This window comes from Crocodylus porosus, unplaced genomic scaffold (assembly GCF_001723895.1).
Source record: "Crocodylus porosus isolate Cpor-Errol unplaced genomic scaffold, CroPor_comp1, whole genome shotgun sequence".
NCBI lineage: Eukaryota > Metazoa > Chordata > Crocodylia > Crocodylidae > Crocodylus > Crocodylus porosus.
The window spans coordinates 90,053,884-90,072,087 of record NW_017728906.1 but is presented as its reverse complement, the minus strand read 5'-3'; the positions used below and the strand labels follow the sequence as shown (position 1 = coordinate 90,072,087).

At 45.0% G+C, this 18,204-nt stretch overlaps 2 long non-coding RNA genes across 2 annotated transcripts; one reads left to right on the top strand and one right to left on the bottom strand.

Moving 5' to 3' along the window:
• Positions 1–599: 599 nt before the first annotated feature.
• Positions 600–2,879, top strand: LOC109306060. Its single transcript, XR_002099831.1, has 3 exons — positions 600–611; positions 2,595–2,597; positions 2,795–2,879. It is a non-coding gene; the product is annotated as an uncharacterized LOC109306060 (long non-coding RNA).
• A 6,470-nt stretch (positions 2,880–9,349) lies between these two features.
• On the bottom strand, positions 9,350–17,437 carry LOC109306058. Its single transcript, XR_002099830.1, has 3 exons — positions 17,426–17,437; positions 15,212–15,216; positions 9,350–9,743 (listed from the first exon to the last, which is right to left on the bottom strand). It is a non-coding gene; the product is annotated as an uncharacterized LOC109306058 (long non-coding RNA).
• Positions 17,438–18,204: the final 767 nt, after the last annotated feature.

The following is an 18,204-nucleotide window of genomic DNA, read 5'->3' as shown; positions in this document are numbered from 1 at the left end:
AACCAAACTCCTCACTATGGCACCATCGCCGGAGTCTTCTATTCACCTCACCAGTGCACCTTATGTTTCTGGGGTTGCTGTAATTCTATCTATGTGCTGCTTTTGTCACTTGTGTTTCTACATGGAGCTGTATCTCTCCCTTCTGCAAGTCCTCACCCCAATGGAGCTACCTTGGAGGGTTTAGTTTCAATGGGGCTGGGTTCTTCCAGCTACCAAATCAATTGAACATATACACCGTACAGGTTAACAGACCACATCAGAGTCAGGATAGGGTACTCTGCATTTCCAGGATGATACCCTCATGCACCTCAACCTCAGCACAGGAAAAGAGCATGTCTGAGCTGGCTGGGTCAGTCAGCATGCACAGGCTGACCCTCTCATATGCCATAGCTCAGCGCAGCAGGACAATCAATAAAACACAGTCAGACACACACATACAGGTTAATAGGGTACCTCTGAGTGGGCAGGGTTACTCAGCACTTCCAAGCTGACATCTTCATGGGTCCTGTCGGGGAAACGGGCCCCAAAGATCATGGTGGGCCGAGGGTGGTATCGGATACGAACAGGCGGGATTAGCGGTGAGGAGTTTGAGCGGTATGCAGTTTTGTTTGGTTTCAAAGTAGATTAGATTTATTGACTTACGCTTTGGAGCGTAGGCAGAGACGCTTGCTTCGGTTACAGTTACAAAACAAACGAACAACCAAGGGGTCTGTTGGCCCACGGGGTTCCTGAGTGAACCCTTGCTTTCTACCCTGAAGGATAGGTGCGGCTGCCCACTCATTAGTCCCGGGGCTGGTCCACAGCTCATTAACGGGATACGAACAACAGAACTGTAACTCAATGAACAGTGTGACATCAGTCCAAGATGGACGAAAACGGGTGGTTGATGGTGTTGCCGATGCCGAGGTCGATGCCGGAGGATGTCACGATATTGTCGCCAAGGTAAGTCGGGTTGATCAAAATCGGAGTCAGGGTCGGTGCCAAAATCAGTCCGGTAGCCAAGTATCAATACACGAGAATCAATATGAGGTCGAAAACAAATCACAAAAGCCACACGGGAGGAGACCAATGGGCCGAGAACCCCTGCTGAGGAGCAGTCCCTGTTAGAACAGCCTCTGCTCTCAGCTCCGATCTCTCCTAGCGAGACAATCCCTGCCAAGGCAGCCTCTGTTCACCAGTCAAGCGGGTCCCCTCCCCACCCCCCGGGCAGGGGCTCACAAGCCTTTTATATGAATTTAGTGGCCAATCAGGTTGTTAGTTCTAGAGAATTTTCTAGCCTAATGATGTCATGCTTTGGTTGGAACACAGCATGTGTGTGTCAGATTGCTTCATATCTTTGTTAGCATTGAGCATGCACATGGTGGAAAAGTAGGTCAGATGTGATTGACAGGTCTTCAGGTCACCCAGGGGGCACATGCTGGGCATGCTGTGGAATTTTCCATTAACCTGGCTTGTTCGTGCATGTCAAATCCAACTCTCTGTGTTTTCAGCAGTCAATCAAAAACTTTGCTCTGACAGGTCCCAGCTCAACAGACCCCTTATTTTAGCAGGACAATAATAAATGTAGTTAGACACACATACACACACATACTAACAGGGCACATCTGAGCAGGCTGGGTCTGATCAGCACTTTCAGCTGATACCTTCATGCGCCTCAAAATTCAGCACACCCCAAAATCATCATAAGTGTCCTAGTAATAACTCCTTTGATGAGCAGACCCCACAGGATCGTTGGGCTTTACAGGGATCTTTGGCTTAGATAAAAGAAGCATTGCTATAGAGCAGGTGGAGAGGTAGAAGAGAAAGAAAAGTAAATGAGGTTCAGAGAGACAGTATAGCAACCAGCTTCACTATAAAAATTATTTTATTGCCAGGTATATGAAACTTATGATGATACTAGTAGTAATAGCCATATAAGAAAAAATGAACAAAACAGTTACAATATTACACAATTTCAATTAGGTATTTGGGGAAGTCTAGCTCAAGTTTGATCAGAACAAGTCAAGGTTAGAAAGCTGTGGCTGGAGAAAGAGAGAGAGAGATTAAACCAATTCTGAAGTTTACAAAGTGGGATAGAAAGAGAGAGAGAAAGAGAGAGAGAGTGTTGGGAGGGTCTCACCACTCCAAGATTCCCAGGTGTTTGTTGACAGGCAGAGCCCCCAGCACGTTCATTAAAGGTATTCCAGGCAGAAAAGGAGTAGAAATGGTGCAGCTTTTGGATTCAAGCACCAGGCCAGAGACTGAAGCTGAGGTAGGGGTTTTTGTAGGGGCTCAAGGGTGAACACTAAGTTTGTTTATGAATAAACACTGGATCATCTGCTAGATAATAGGAACTGATTGCTCCTGGCTATGGGTGGCATTACTCTGAGAGAGCTCACAATGCAAACAGGCAAATTCAGTATTTTGGGTACCAAGAAAGGAGCCATTACTACAATTGGTCTGAAGGATGCTGAGCTGGGTGTGTATAGACATGGGTTGATTAGCATTTGGAGCAGGGATTCCCCATCACGCACTGCTCCCCTGCTTCTCTGGTCCCAGAATTCAGTGTGGTCCTTGCCTTGGACTCTTTATTTACCATTCTGAATGCTAATGAGGGTGTTTTCCTGTCCCATCTCCCATGTAAATTAGTTGCTATTCTGTTCCCTCGCCAATGAAGATGAGGCCAGGGGAATTGCTTCACTCCTATCACCCTTGTCTGGAGGGGTTTAGGTGCATCTCCCACTGTGTCTTCATTGTCTTTTGTAATCCTTCCTCTAATCAGATCTTGTTCAGGCAGAGGTGGCAGGGAGACCAGGGGGAAGGTGAGTCCTTTGTGAGTTAGATAGGCTATGTACTGTGCCAGGGTTCCCCAAGAACACAGATCTGACACGTAACACCTTCCTGGGAGCATGTCTACATGTGCTTCCTGTTGGGATCAAATTTGCTCCTAACAGGAGCATTCCAGTACAGGGCTGCTTCTTCCTTGCTCTGTCCCCCTGCAGTAGCCAGAGGGAGCTCCAGGCTCCCCTGGGTACTATTCTTGGGGTTGGCGAAGGGCACAGGACTGGTCCCAATGTGCACTGGGCCAGGAACCCAGCCCCTACCTGCCTCCCAGTGCAGCCAGCCCCTGTTCACCCTCCAGAGCTGTCAGCTCTGCACTGGGAAGCAGGACCTGGGACAGGGAGCAAACAGCTCCCCAGGAGCCAGGAGCTGCACAGCACCAGGACCAGGGACAAAGAGTTTCCTGTCCCCTGTGGCTTCCTACTTCCTAACCTGACTGGGAGCAAATTTGCTCCTGGTCAGTGTTTACATAAGTGTTACTGCACAATAACTACTACAGTTAATCTAGTACCTGTATTTACAGGTACCAGCTAACTGCTCAGTAGCCTAATTTACTGTGTAGTAAGTACCCTGCATGTGTACAAGGTAACGCTTTACTGTGCAGTAAAGTATCTCATGCAGATGCACCCAGATTTGTTCCTTTTTTAAAATATTGTTTGATCCTTGTTCTCTTTTAATTTTAATGTCACAGCAGTCAGATGCACACCTTGCTGGACTTATTTGACCACAGCAGTCTTTCCTGCCCAGAGCAGGGGGGCTGGACTCAATGATCTCATGAGATCCCTTCAAGCCCTAAACTTCTGTGACTCTGAGAGAGTATAGTTTAACTTTTTTTCTAATCTGACCAGTACTTGGAGACATGGCATGTGGAGATCCCAAGGTTCAGAGACCTCTGAAGGAAGGAGCACATCAACTCTACCATACTTGGAGGTGAGGATCTGCTCCAGAGGCAGGATATATTTAAGTTTTTATCCTTTGAGATAAGCTTCTTTTCTCAAACTATTAAATAGCAGGAAAAATAGTGAGTGAAGTCCTACATACTGTTGATCTGGGGACTGGATATTTTTGGCATCCTTTATTTTATAACTTACATAAGCATTATGAAAACTGCTTGCAAAATTCTTTATTTACTTATTTATTGGGACTCATGCATTACTCCTTTATCTGTCTTTGTAGATGTTAGTCTTTCACTTCTGTAAAATTGCTCAATAAGGCTTAGCTGGTTTAAGAAGAGCAGTGCTCAATGCCAATCTCTTTTAAGTGTCAGTTATGAATGCTTATTTTAATGTGATCAATTATTCAGCAGTACTACCAAAAACAGACATATAATGAAATATTCATAAACATGAGAGGGAATTGTGCTAATCCTTGAATGTGTAGTGCATTCAAGTCTCTGTAAATGGAAAAAAGGGGGAAACAGAAGGGAACTTAGGCTTTTTATGTGAAAGCTACTGCATAGAAAAAAAACCTATTAATAATAGATAATAGATAATAATAGATAATAGGATGGAATTCAACACAGAATAGGATGGTATTCAATGCAGACAAGTGCAAGGTACTGCATCCAGGGAGAAGGAACCAGCAACACACCTATAGGCTGGGGAACACCCTTCTTGTCAACACGGTGGGAGAAAGGGATCTTGGAGTCATTGTTGACTTCAGGATGAACATGAGCCGCCAATGCAAGGAAGCGGTCAGTAAGGCTAACTGCACCTTGTTGTGCATCCACAGATGCATCACAAGCAGGTCCAGGGAGGTGATCCTTCCCCTCTATGTGGCATTGGTCAGGCCACAGTTGGAGTACTGTGTCCTGTTCGGGGCACCACACTTCAAAAGGGATGTGGCTAGAATTGAGAGGGTCCAGAGGAGGGCCACTCTCATGTTCAGGGGGCAGTGGGGCAGCCCCTACAAAGAGAGGCTAAAGGGTCTGAACCTATTCAGCCTCCACAAGAGAGGGCTGAGAGGGGATCTGGTGGCCATTTACAAATTCACCGGGGGGACCAGCGGGAATTGGGGGAAGCTCTGTTCCCCCAGGCACCACCCAGGGTTACTAGGAATAATGGCCACAAATTGTTAGAGAGAAGGTTCAGGCTGGACAGCGGGAGATATTACTTTACAGTTAGGGCTTCCAGGCTCTGGAATGGGCTCCCAAGTAAGGTGGTACTCTCTCCTACCTTCGGGGTCATCAAGAGGAGGTTGGACAGATATTTGGCTCAGGTGATATGACCCTGGCACCTGTTCCTGCCTGGGGCAGGGGGTCAGACCTGATGATCTGTTTAGGTCCCTTCAGACCCTAAGCACTATAATACTATGAATCCCATAGAGGATCTTTTTTTTCTCTTCCTGCACCTAGTTAAGACCAAACAGTCTTCTCTGTTACAGCATGCTATCATTAGAAACCTAGAAATGCTCTTCATCTGCTTGCTAAGTATAAAAACTATGGGTTTCCCAAACTAGACAGGGGCTCAAATTGTTTTAGTTAACATTTCGATGAGCTTTCTCTTATTCCTTCAGTCTAGTCACAATTTTCAAACAACTGCTAAAAAGCTACTGAGGAAAAAGGAGATAGAAGAGGTAATCTGTTTTAATATAGATATCAAGCATAAATGATATGGCAGTTGGCATCTCATGAATTTCAAGAGAGAGAGAATGACTTGGAGTTGACTTTTAAGTAGATTATCATGGGAAACAGGGCTCACCAGCTAAAATGCTGATAAAAAGGGGATTAAACTTCAAATGACAGTGTTCAAAACAAATGGTAATGCCAAATAAATGGAAGCTCTCTGAAAATCAGGAATCAAACTAAAAACATCTGCTGTATCAGAGTTCTGTTACCCTCCTACAGAGTCCAGTTCAGTAAAGCATTTAGGCACATACTTAAATCCCATTGATAGAAGTAAAGATTTAAGCATGTAAACATTTAAGTGTTTCTTAATCAGAGTCATAATACAGGTACTAAAATTGGCAGAAAATACAAAATGAACTTAAATAATTACAAAGGGGTACTTTCTCTGTTCTTGTTCTGTTTTAATATCATTGTTAAGATTAAAGTACAGATCAAGGATATTTTAATAACTTAACTGTGGCATTATTGGAATATTGGGTATTGAAGCTGGAACAGTCATTGATCTTACTGTTCCAAGTTAAATTGCAACTCTCCTGGCAAACTTAGGACTGTATAGCCCCTTCCAACACAGATATTCTCATTAACATCAGCAAACCTCTACTATAATTTTTGTGGTGTTGATGTAGCCCTGAGGGTTGAAGAAATGAACGAAGCCAAAATTGTAAGTTGGCTTGTATTAAACTAACTAAACATTTGAGATAGACAAGGTATTGTGCACAAAACACCCATACACCTTAAGCTAATTATGCATATGTATTCAAAGGTCAACATACCAAGGTGTTGTGTGTTTCTGTATGTACACACATTCAAATTTAGCTGGCATGAATTTTCACAAAATACCATATTTTGCAGCTACTATAAGTTTTATGGAAGGCAACATAAGGTGGTGAAACACTGTATTTTTAATTATATATGTTATCAGTCTGGCATGCCATTAGCATACTATAAATTTAATTGTGCAATGTACTTAAAGCAAACATTATATTGCACTGCACTGAAGGGCATTTTCAATTTTTGCTGAGCTTTTTCAAATGAGCTATTCCATTGTCCCTCTTAAGTAGCAAACTAAAAAAGGCTCCTGGCCTTTATGAGAAAGGGGATGCATGATTTTGTAGCTAAGATAGTACATAATTGGTTTAAAGAAAAGTAACTGTTCTACCTGGTAATTAGCTCAGTCTTTCCATTTCCCAGCCCTGAGGAAGGGCATTTTGTGTCCAAAATCTTGTCTGTTATCTCTGTAATTATACTGTTGGTCTAATGGCTTTGTTACACACTGTGTTTCGAGCTGCTCGAATGTTGATCAGTGTTAGTGCTAGTTCCAGTTTGGAGCAGTCACACCTTAAAGATAAAAACCTTCTCTCACTGTCCCCCACCAACACAGCTAGGACTTGCCACTAGAGGGCTGGCAAGGAGGGACCTGACTATGAGCTACAGCTGTGATTTGCCACCACAGGACTGATGAGCCAGGACAGGAGTCTATCCCTGCTCTAGGTCGGGGTGTGTGAGAGATGGGTTTTGGTGGGAGGAGGGCAGGCAGGAGGCAGGAACATGAAGCTGGGAGGCACAGAGTTAATGGCATTGGGGTGGGTAATTAAATGGGAGGTGAAAAGAAAATGGAGGTGGGGGAAGGGTGGTGAAAAGAAGGAAGTCAGCCACTGAAGGATAAGAAAACTTTAAAAACAAAGAAAGGGGAAGTAAATTAAAGACAGTGTCATGTTCTAATAAATAGGGATTTGGGATTGGGATTGGGATTGGGATTGGGATTGGGATGGGGGGGGTGCTTGTCATGCTTCCCTGATGACTTGGATTTGGGAGTGGTGAAAGAAGGTGCTTTTTGAGGAGTTACTGCCCCTGCCCTGGGAAGGAAGCCTCAGCTCATGGGGAACTTTCATGTTTCCCACCCCACCCCAAACCCATTACTGGACCCATCTGTGCCCTGTAACCTTGCCCACTGGCATGTGTGGAGAACCTAGGGGTTAAAAGCTTCAGAAGCCACCTAAAATTAATGTGTAACAAGGCCTTAATAAACAATATCAGTAGGCAAATGTTACTTTTTGTAGCTTTGGGGAAAACCGTTTTTCCTCTACTGTTCATAACTGTTGCTGAAGGGAATTCCCTTGCCACACCAGCTATAAGTAGTTCTTAGCAGGAGTCTGACTTGATAAACACACTGTCATGCAGTTAAATGAACTTGCCATGTCTTGTCACTTCTGTTGCATACAGCTGGTAGGACATGCCAGTGGTCAAAAAAATCAAACTGGCATGGTCTTAGTAGTACCTCTTTGAATGTTAAAATCAAGGGAATATGCACATCTATCTTATTATCTGGGGTCTGCATAACACAGATCAATTTTAGAGAAATAAATCTGTTACCTTCATATCAGGAATTATTTTGTTGCATCTGGGTACATTCATTTACACCCAGCCCTATTGGCAAACTGGTACAAATAGGTTTTATATCTTACTGAATGTAAACAGAGATAGTACAAATAGATTTTGCAGTCAGGCTGGTATCCAACTGACAAACTCACACCTACTTGAGACTGGTGCATGGGGCTGGTGTCCTCCTTGCCCATGCCTAGTTATGCTACTGATTCGAACCTAGTATAACACCCACATAAGGGTGCGGTTGTGTGCGGTAAAGTGTGTTCTGGTTTCATGTTGCTGTCTGTTGTTTGTGCTATATATTGTACCTCCTCTAGGACTGAAAGAGAACCACCTCCCCTCCCCCTCATTGCATCCAGACCATTGACTTAAGATTCCCTCCAAGGGACCCAGGGAACCAGTTTGGTGACTCCGGCAACTTCACCAGGAGAGTGCTGACTACCTTTGAATTGATTGGTCTGCATTAGCTGTATTCAAATGATGCTGCTTCTGATTGGGACCAGGTGATGATGTCAAAAAGTGATTTAAGGTTCAGGCCAGCTGGGCTGGGCTGGGCTCTTCTTTTTTTTTTTTTTTTTCCTCCTGGGGCTTGTAGCTAAATCAGGAATCAGAAAGCCTGCATCCCATGGCGGGGGGGAGGGGGGGGTGTCGGTATCTCTTCCCCCCTTTACTGGAAAGGCAAGCAAAAGCTGTGTGATGGGCAGGCCTCAGGTACAGGGAGAAAAAGTGTCTCAGGCCTTGAGACCCCTGTTCTTTTCCCTTTTTTTCCCTCTTTTGCTTTTTCTGGGTTTTGAGTGGGATGATGCCATGAGTCATATCAATCCCTGTAGCAAACTAGCCAAGGTCGGAGCCTGGCATTTTGCTGGCATGCTTTAGGCCAGGGCTGAGAGCCTTGCATATTTTTGTTGCTGTTGCAACTTCTTTTGGGTTCAGCATAGCTGTGTCGCCAAACCCCAGCTGCATGTCTTGCTGGTAGTTTTGGTCATGTAGGCCTTGGGTGGGGTGATACCATGAGTGTATTATCCTCTAGTGCAGACTAACCAGGAACAGGATCTTGGCAGCTACTGGCCCCCTGCATTGAAGATTATAGTGTCTCAGCATGGTGGTGTAGCTGAGATTGAATGTCCAGGCTGCCTGACATGAGCCTGGGGCCTTTTTGCTGTTTCGCAGCTGTTGCATTTCAGCCCACCTGTGAGGGCTGAACCTCAGCCATATGTTTGGCTGGCAGATTTAGGCCAGGGAAGCCCTGGAACTTCTTGTTATTTATCCAGACCTTGGTGCTGTGTAGGCCTGGCCAGCTTTTTGGTGTCCAGTCCAGGCCCAGTGAAATAGGCCTGGCACTCTCTTTTGTCCCTTTTGTAGTTTATGCCCCAACCAAGCAGTGTGGTTGGGCACTAGTTGTAGTTCAGGCCCACGCCAAGCTATGCCCGGGCCCCACTTTTGTTGTTTCATAGCATAGCAGTGTAACTGAAACTAAATGTCCAGGCTGCAGCCAACTAGGCCTGGCGCTGTCTTGTCGTATATTCAGGCCTTGGTGCAGGACAGGCCTGAGCCCACTCCTTTATTGTTTTACAGCTGTTGTGTCTCAGCACAGCTGTATTGCTGAGCCCCTCTGTACATTTGCTGCATGTCTGGGCCTGGCACATTTTGGGCCAGGCACATATTGTTGATTTTGTAGCTCTGTGTCCTGACCAAGCAGGGTGGTTGGCGGTAGTTGCATGTTCAGGCTTTTTTGCTGTTTGGCTGGCTTTTCTTTGAGTTCTCTTGCAGTTTCCTGCCACAGCAGAGCTGGGAATAGGGCTAGAAAATTTGGGGTGTGATATGTTGACAAAAACTGCAGTTAACCCCTCAAAGCCACCACATGGAAGTGGAGATCAGCACTACAGCTTCACAGGGAGCAACAAGGAACTCTCTGCAATGCAGAAGGGCCTACACTCTCTAGCAGCTCCCTGTGGCACAATGGACCCATGGAGCAGCTCCTAGGACTCTCTGGTGTGGTCCCCCCTCTCCAGCCCATTGCTGAAGGGCAGATATAGGGGTACAGGCCCCCAGAACTACCCACTGGGGAGCCCCAAGTTCCAGACTGTCTGGGTATGGGTAAAGGCTTCCCAAGAGGGTGCCATCTATAGACCTGGTTTTATAGTTTATACTGTCTTTAAATTATAGTTAATATTTACTTGTTTTTTTCTTTATTCTGTATAATAATTTTGTATTTTGTATTTATACTGCTTGTGAGGGAAGGATTGTTGATTTTATTAGACACCCTTAGTGTTTCCCAGGTGGTCTGGGTCAGGGCTTGAGCCAAAGTGTAATGTATTTAATAACCCAAAACTTAATCCAGCCATTGTTGCTGCTGACCAGTGCCCGGCAGAATAGTTACACTTTGTTATGGATTTGTACTGAAATACACCAGCTTGTATGAAGGTAGAGCTTTTTCCATCCTCTGGACCAGTAAAAAAGTACAAAGCTGATCATATAGAGGCCTCAGTCGTATGCCATACTTCAAGTCAACTTTCTGCTTTCCAGTACTATTTAACCTGTAGCATGACATTCACTCATTACATGGCTTAGACCAGTGGCATGCCACTAACTAGCCACTTCACCCACCCCAAGTGCCACTCCACTCCTATTCCGCTACCCAGTCTGCTGGTCTGCCCTATTCTCCCTGCCCTATCTGTGGCTGTTCTGCCTGTCCCTTTTCTGATCTGCTGCAGGCCACACAGAGGCTGCCCATGTACATACTGTGGGTTGGCCACCCCAGTTTAGACTTTTAGAATCCCCAAGATCCACGAAGAGTATCACCATCTCAAACTTTTAAGTGCCTGACTCATGAATAGGGAACTGAGGCACTTAACTCAGGTATGTGAAATCCCATCTGAGAGAGAGAAAGAGAGAGAGAGAGAGAGAGAAAGATAGATGCAAACTGTAGGAATTACAGCACTGAATGGTAGGTTGCCTAAGCCAGCCAACCCAGAATGTAGGAGAACCTGTCTGACCAGAAAGCAGGTAGGTATTCTCCTGTGTGTCCTACTTAGGCCTATGTGAGACTGAAGTTTCCTTCTGTATTTAGACACATAGGCTACATCCAGGTTAGCATGGCAATACAGTCTGTGTCACCACAGGCATGTCTTCAGCACCACACACTGCACTTTAAGTTGATCTCTACAATGCAGGGGAGCAGTGTGGAGGGTTTGTTTTTTTTTTGACCCCTGGATATCCAGGGATCAGAAAAAAACTGCCCCCCCAAAAGCAGAGTTGAGCACACAGTCGCAACATGCACTACCCAAAACCAGAGCCTGGCCAGCTGAAGCACCACTCCACTACTAGCCAGACTGCGCACAGCAGGAGTGATATGGCTGCAGCCCCAGGGAAGGCTGCTGGGGCCAGTACAGTGCTGGTCCTAGCCTCCTCTGTTCTACCTGAGGCAACTTGCCGCATGCCAGACCATGCATGGCATGGGCATGCCCCGGGGACAACTAGCAGTGGCACAAGGTGCACCACTTCTAGTTGTCCCCAGGGAACCAAATGTTCATGCACATCTGGATGTGGCCTAAGGACATATTTACCCCATGTCAGCAGCCTGCTCTAGCAGAGCTGGCCCCAAGCACAGCCTGTTTATCTACTCATGCAAAAGTATCCCAACCTAGAAGTGTGCTTGTAATGCTACTCCAGGTTATCCCCAGAGATCACTGGAGCAAAGGGATTGGATGAGCTAAGGCAATGGTGCCCAGCTTTTCTGGGCTGTGGGTTGGGTGAGTGGTGTGGAGTCAAACCACAGGCTACATCTGGTGCCCTAGATTGGTGCACAGCCCCGATCCAACATGGGATCAGTGTGTGGGCATGATCTGGCACATGGCTGCAGCCTCATGCACCAGATCATGCCCTAAACTCCACACTAGATCTGGTCCCAGTCCCAGCTGCAGCCCAACCATACACACTGGATGGGGCCCTGGCACCCATGCACTGGCCCAATCTGGTGCACAGGGCCTAAATCATCTGGCCACAGGCCTTGGAAAGTTGGTGGCAGGGGAGTGGGGTTAATTACCACTGCTCCTCCACTGTGGGAAGCCCCCTGGGACTAGATGACCCAGGCTAGATCTGACTCACAGGCCAGAGGTTGAGCACCACTGAGCTAAGGAACACTCAGCAAGGGTACACCTGTCTTTTGTGTCCTGAGGGCACAGCCTCATCCCATAGCTATGACACCATGTTCCTTGTTCACTATCTCTCTAACCCAACAAATGTTGCTTTCCTTTCTACACAGCTTCATTTTTATTCTTTAAATTAAAACAGCTTTACATTGTGTTCAACTGGTTTCTGCTGTTGTCTGGCAAACATGCTCGTGTCATGCCTCCCAGTTTAGGCCCCAGAATGGACTTGGGTGCAAGGACAACTAATCTGTGAATCCCAGTAAGGTTTAGGATGAAACAGGTGCCAAAATGCTTAGCCCAGCCAGCAGAACAACCTCTCAGCATATGCAGTGGCAGAAACTTTGGTACCTAAAATCACGTAGCAGATAAAAATCTTGGAGCTTGCAGACTGACAACACCAAACTGGCAGTGAGTTTAATGGATTGCTTTTCTAGATACAGGAGCCTTAGACTGTATTTCCCTAGTGGGTTTTATTGTTTGGATTGGGGCCAGAGCCAAAAGTCACTGTTACTGGAGCAGAGCAAGTGTCTGCTTTCACTTAAGGAATGGTGTGCAGCCTAATAGTGCATCCTGCCGCTCCACCCCTGGACTTTGTCCATGCCCTTACGGAGACTTTCAGGAACTATCTCTAAAAGATAGTCTTTGTAGCCATTCAGTTGTGAAGCCTTCTGCAGAGCCTATCCAGAAGCAGCAAGTCAGTGTTGTTGGCACTGGATTTATGATCTAGATACCTTGTTCCAGGCAAACCCAAACCCTCAGACCAACCACAACCTCTCAATTTAATAATAGGTGAATTTTATTGATACACAGTGATAGCAGATAAGAATAATGCAAACAATTCTATATCTACCTGGTAGACTTTGACTCCATGTGGCGCCCAATGACTAGGGACATGACGATCCAATTGCCCGTGGATCCTGTTACTCATTAGCCAAAGCAAGCAGGGAGCAAACAGTAGCACACATTGCTCACAACAGCTTTACTTAGAATGGAGACAGCTTTGGGCAAACTCCCCCACAGACACCTACTTTATGAACACAAGGAGCAGCCACGAACAATAGTTTTTTTCACATTTATATACTTTAGTTCAGGTTCATTAACATTTATTCCACCTTTGTCCCTCCTCCTGTTCCATCCATTTCTCCTCCCATCTCAAGCTCTTCCTCGGTTTACTGTTTACTTAATTAGCATGGAATTGCCTATGCAGTTCATTCATTTACATGCCTCTCTGCTAAGAGCACATGTGTACGGCTATGAACTCTGGTATTCTCGATCAATCACTGGTTCTTTCTGGTTCTTGCTGACTTCAGTACCATCTCCAAGTTCTTGCTTCTGCTTATTTCCTGATTATAGCTGGTGGGCTACATCTTGTTCTTTTTATACAATGGGTTCTAACACTACGACTTTGTTTAGAAAACTTCTTGCCTAAGCATTTGCAAGGTTATTTTTAATACTTCATTCTGCCTTGTGACTAGCAGCTCTGCTGAGACACAGAAAACAGCCTTTGTATTCAGCTGCAAATCCAGTGCTGCCCAAAATTTGTATTGTTACCCTAACACTACCAATCCCAGGGTTCATAGAATCAAGGTATGTCTAGCCAGTATGCGAGCTTCACTCTGAGGTTCTCTCTTGAATGTCAGATGTCTGCAGCCTGGAGGTCAAAGGCCGAGCACCCCTCCCCCCCACCAGTGGGGATGAGATGGGCTGGTCTTCTGTCCATAGTGGCCTCAGGTTCCCCTCTTGGGGACCCTTTTCTGCTCTGAAATTCCTCCTTTTGTATTCGTCTCCTCCTCTGACTCTTCATCTCTGGGCATCGTTGATTGGTTTCCCTGTGGTTTTCATACTGTCCATGTTCTGTCCTGTCAGCATATTCCTTTGTTTCACAAACCTATCACGTGCACACTCCTAATCTGGGCTTTTACCAGTCCTCCTAATTTGGTCCATTTACCAGAAACAGAAATCCCAAGGGCCCTGCAGTTTGGCACTGTGACCTGTATAGATCCTTATCTCTACTTCAGTATATACTGTCCATATTATGGAACAGTGTCATGCATGTCTTTAATTTCCCAGCCTGTGTGTTTGTTTGCCTGTGTCAGGCACAGTGGGTCTGGAAGGAAACTTTCTCACAAACAGGATTTTAGAAATCAGTTAACCTTTGCTATTGCCCTGGACCATTGTTCTAATGCATATCTATTTTACCTTTAAGCTAATTCCCAAAAGCAAACCCCTAAATACCACTTTCTAGCCATCAAGTATGAGTTGTAATAGTGGTATCTGTGATATAGACACCTACCAATACAACTGGATTGAGAACAACCAGTTACAAGCAAGTGATAAAACCATGTGACTGGCTTTCAGTTTGGGCAGATTAGAGTTGATGACCTTAGGATGAAAGGCTTAATATCTTATTAACAGTCTCCTAAATTTCATTTCCCTCATACTTTAGAATCTTGTTGTACATACCTAGTCTTCTTTCTTAAAAATAATAACAAAACAGTTTTAATGATCATGCTGATCAAAAATAACTAGTACTGGAAGAGCTTTGGATATTGCACTGGAAAGTTAATATTCACTAGGTTTTTCTGACAAACTGCTTAGGCTCACAGACTTTTCAATCTCTCTTTCCCATGTCTTATTTGCTTCGCTGCTTTGTTTTTCTTTTTTCTTTTTTTCCTAGAGACAGATAAATGGCATTGAAATCTTACTGCAAATGTCAGCTGTAGCAGCTCTGCACAGCCTGGTATTCAAAGACCACTAAAGGATATAAAAAATAATATTTCTGAGAAGTGCACATTGCTATGAACAATACATCTGATTATGCACTTTGACAAAAATGCTGGAGGCTCTTGAGCTTTAAGATGATCCTATTTCACATCAAAAATACTTTCCCCCCTTATTAATCGTAGAGTGTCGCATGTTGCTTTCTGATTTTTTTTCCCCTTTTTCCTTCTACTCAGCCTTTAGGCTGTTCAAAATCAATCACCTAAAAGAGATATGAACTATTTTCTATGGGCCAGACTGAGCTTGGCCTGGCCCCCCATAAGTACAGTAATGGTGACAAGCTTTTCTCAGCCATATGCATAATGTACAAGTAACAAGTGCACAAGTAGTCCCTTTGTGTAGAGTGGCTGTCTTGTGTTGAGACCATCTTGCGAGGTGACATTCTGGTCTGCAAAGATAGGTCCAGGACCTGGAGGCTCTGTTTACTCTATTCTGTAGTATTTCCAACTGCAACTATTAAAATATTATGCATTAGGACTCCCAAAATGACAAGATCTTAAAAATACTAAACGTAGGGCTCTTTTCATTTGTCTCCTAGTGTTGAAATCATTAGGATGTGTGCTAGCAAAGGAAACATGAGAGTGAACAATGTAATGGGCTTGGGTGTTTTAGTTCTTTTAAACAGAAGCAGAGGTTTTGAGATAAAAGCATGATTCCAGTACCTGGCATTTTAACAATAACACCAAATGTATACATGAGACTGTAGTGAATTGAGAACTGATAGCTTAATCACTGTCAAATTTAAGATTTATTAATGTGAACATGGTCTGCTTGCAGTGTGTTACCCTTCTGAGAAAGTGGACAGAAATGGCATGGGGGAAGAAATTAAAGCTTTCCCCACCCCCCACCATTACTAAGCCTGTAGGACATAACCCATGTATGAAGAGGACCAAGTTGCTCCATTCTAACAGATGGTGCGCAAGTTTTAAGAATGAATTTCTCCTGACAGAGTTTCTCTAAAAGTGTTCTCAAGGCAATGCAGCTCTGTGCCAATTATCTCACCAAGTTCAGTTAACTGTATCTAATGGCTGGATCATTTTCCATAAATGAAAAAGGGAAAGGAAAAGCAAAGTGCTTCTGTTAAAAGTAATGTAGGCAGATTTCCATGGATAGCAACCAGAGTGTAATGTCTGGATACACTGGCAGTGTGAAAGCATTGCAGCTACTTTGAAATAATATGTGAATATGGTTTCTTGACCTGATCATATAGAATATAGTATCTTGTAGAGCAGGGGTACTCAGCCCACAGCCTATAGTCCAGATCTGGCCCCCAGGACAGTGTCATCCAGACCATGGGTCTCCCCACAGGTTTGAATATTTGTCACGGGAGAGCAGTGGACTCCCCCGTTGCCAAATTTATGGATCCATGGGGAGCTGGCCCTGTGTACCAGATGGAGCATGCAGGTCAGTTCAGGCCCTGATCCCAGCACACAGGGCTGGGTGGGGTGGTGCATAGCCATGGTCCCTGATCTCAATGTGTGGAGCTGGTTGCGGGGCAGACAGGGCCAGTGCATGGGGCTGGATCCTGGCACATGGGGTGAGAAAATGATAGGTGTCCATTCTCTGCTCACACTATATGATGAATCTACAGCTGGACAGCTCTGGAATGATAAGAAACCCAGAGCAGAAGTCTTGGGAATCAGATGCCCATAAGCTTCTGCCTTTTCTATTTGGCTGTCCTTGGAAGCTTCTGGGGAATAGTGGCTAAAAGGGTTCCTAGGATCTCTGCTCAGCAGCTTTCTAGATATGGAGCAGCTCAATAGCATCAGCTCTGCTACATTTTGGGACACTTTAGCTAGGAGGGAACCTAATATTTGTACACAGTTGATGCACTTCAAAAAAATGTTTTATTAGTACATCTGTTCACACCCTCTGAGATGAAGTATCAAGTTGTAAAATAGAAGGAAAAATATAAATTGCCACATGCTGCTTGGCCATAAGACATGCTGTTGTTGAAGTCGATGGGAGATGGTGGGACCAATTTAAAAAAATTGGGCCAGTAATCTAGCTGCATAAATATGAATGTAGGTTTGTAACCTAAAATAACAACTTAGCAATAGGTGATGTTCTTACCTTTCCAGTAACCAACGTCTGTTTTACTATAAATTTTAATAAATCCTAATGCTGTGAGGTGATCTAGCAGCCCAAAGTAGAGAAAAATGAAAAAAAAACAGGCCAACTTTTTCAAAGCTGCTTCACTGCATTTTGCATTTATTAAACTGCTAGAGCAGAGTAAATTATTACTTTTCTGCCAGTTTGTGTGCACCTTCATCCAGAGATAGCATCCATTTAAATGGATATTGCAGAGGTGGCTCTATGCTTCAAATTCCTTAAAAATTGAAGTGAAATTATGGATGTGAAATGTCAGTTCCAAGTACCAAATGCAAGGATATTAGTTACTCGTTCCTGCTAAGGAATATATGTAAAGAACACAGTTTGCATATTTATCTAAAGGAAAGGCATTTTCCAATGTGGATGACAGGAAAAGAGTGTGAAAAAAGACTGGAGCAGTAATGATAACTAAAAAAAAGAATTAAGAACAGTTAGATATCTCAATTAGCAAAGAGCTGATAAGTAGAAAAACAACAATTAATTTCAACTGATGAAGTTTTCCCATAATTTACAGGGGGAAGAAAATCATAGAGCATCTCTTCTTTTTTACCACAAAAGAACCACTTAATATGGCCCCTAGTGACATGCATGAAGGAGAAGGGCATCAGCAAGCTGGCAGTGGCTGCAGCAATCCTTCATGGTCAAGGGTGATCACTCCTAGAGGTCAAGTAAAGGGTTATAGATGAGACTGTTGATCACTGTGGCAGGGCACTTTTGGGTGCCTGCCACTTTAAAGCTGGGAGCAAGCAACTGGCAGATGTGCGGCAGCCCTGATGGGGCAGGCGTTTTAGATCTAGGCCCACAGATCAGAGGCAGCAGTCTGCTGCTGGCAGCCAGAGTAACATCACCTGGCTGAGCTGCTGCTTCGATCATCTTGGAGGTAAAGACAGCAGCTCTGGGGGTGGCAGGAGACTCCTGGTCCTGGGTATGACTGAAAAATACCTGATGGGGAAAGATGGCCTGGTGGGGCTTCCCGTGGTAGGGGAGCTCCCCAGAAATGCTAGGCCAGTTGCCTCCTCAGTGAAAGGCAGGGCAGGGCACCTTAAAACCCCAGCCCCAACATCCTGGTGGGTCACGCAGACTTAGGGCCAGGCACATCTTCCAACATCTGAGCCCTACAGGGGTGTAAGGCTCCTGGAGGCCCCAGTGAGGGGGCAGTAATATGGCCTGGAGAGAGAGCAGGGTAGTGGCTCCAGAGCAGGGGCCACACAGAGTAGGGGTCATTGTTATGACCTGAAGCATTGTGCATAAGTAGAGTAGGACTGCAAGCCAGTCTGAAAGGCTGTACTGGGGGTGGATTGAGTAGGGCTGAAGGACTGCCTGGAGGAC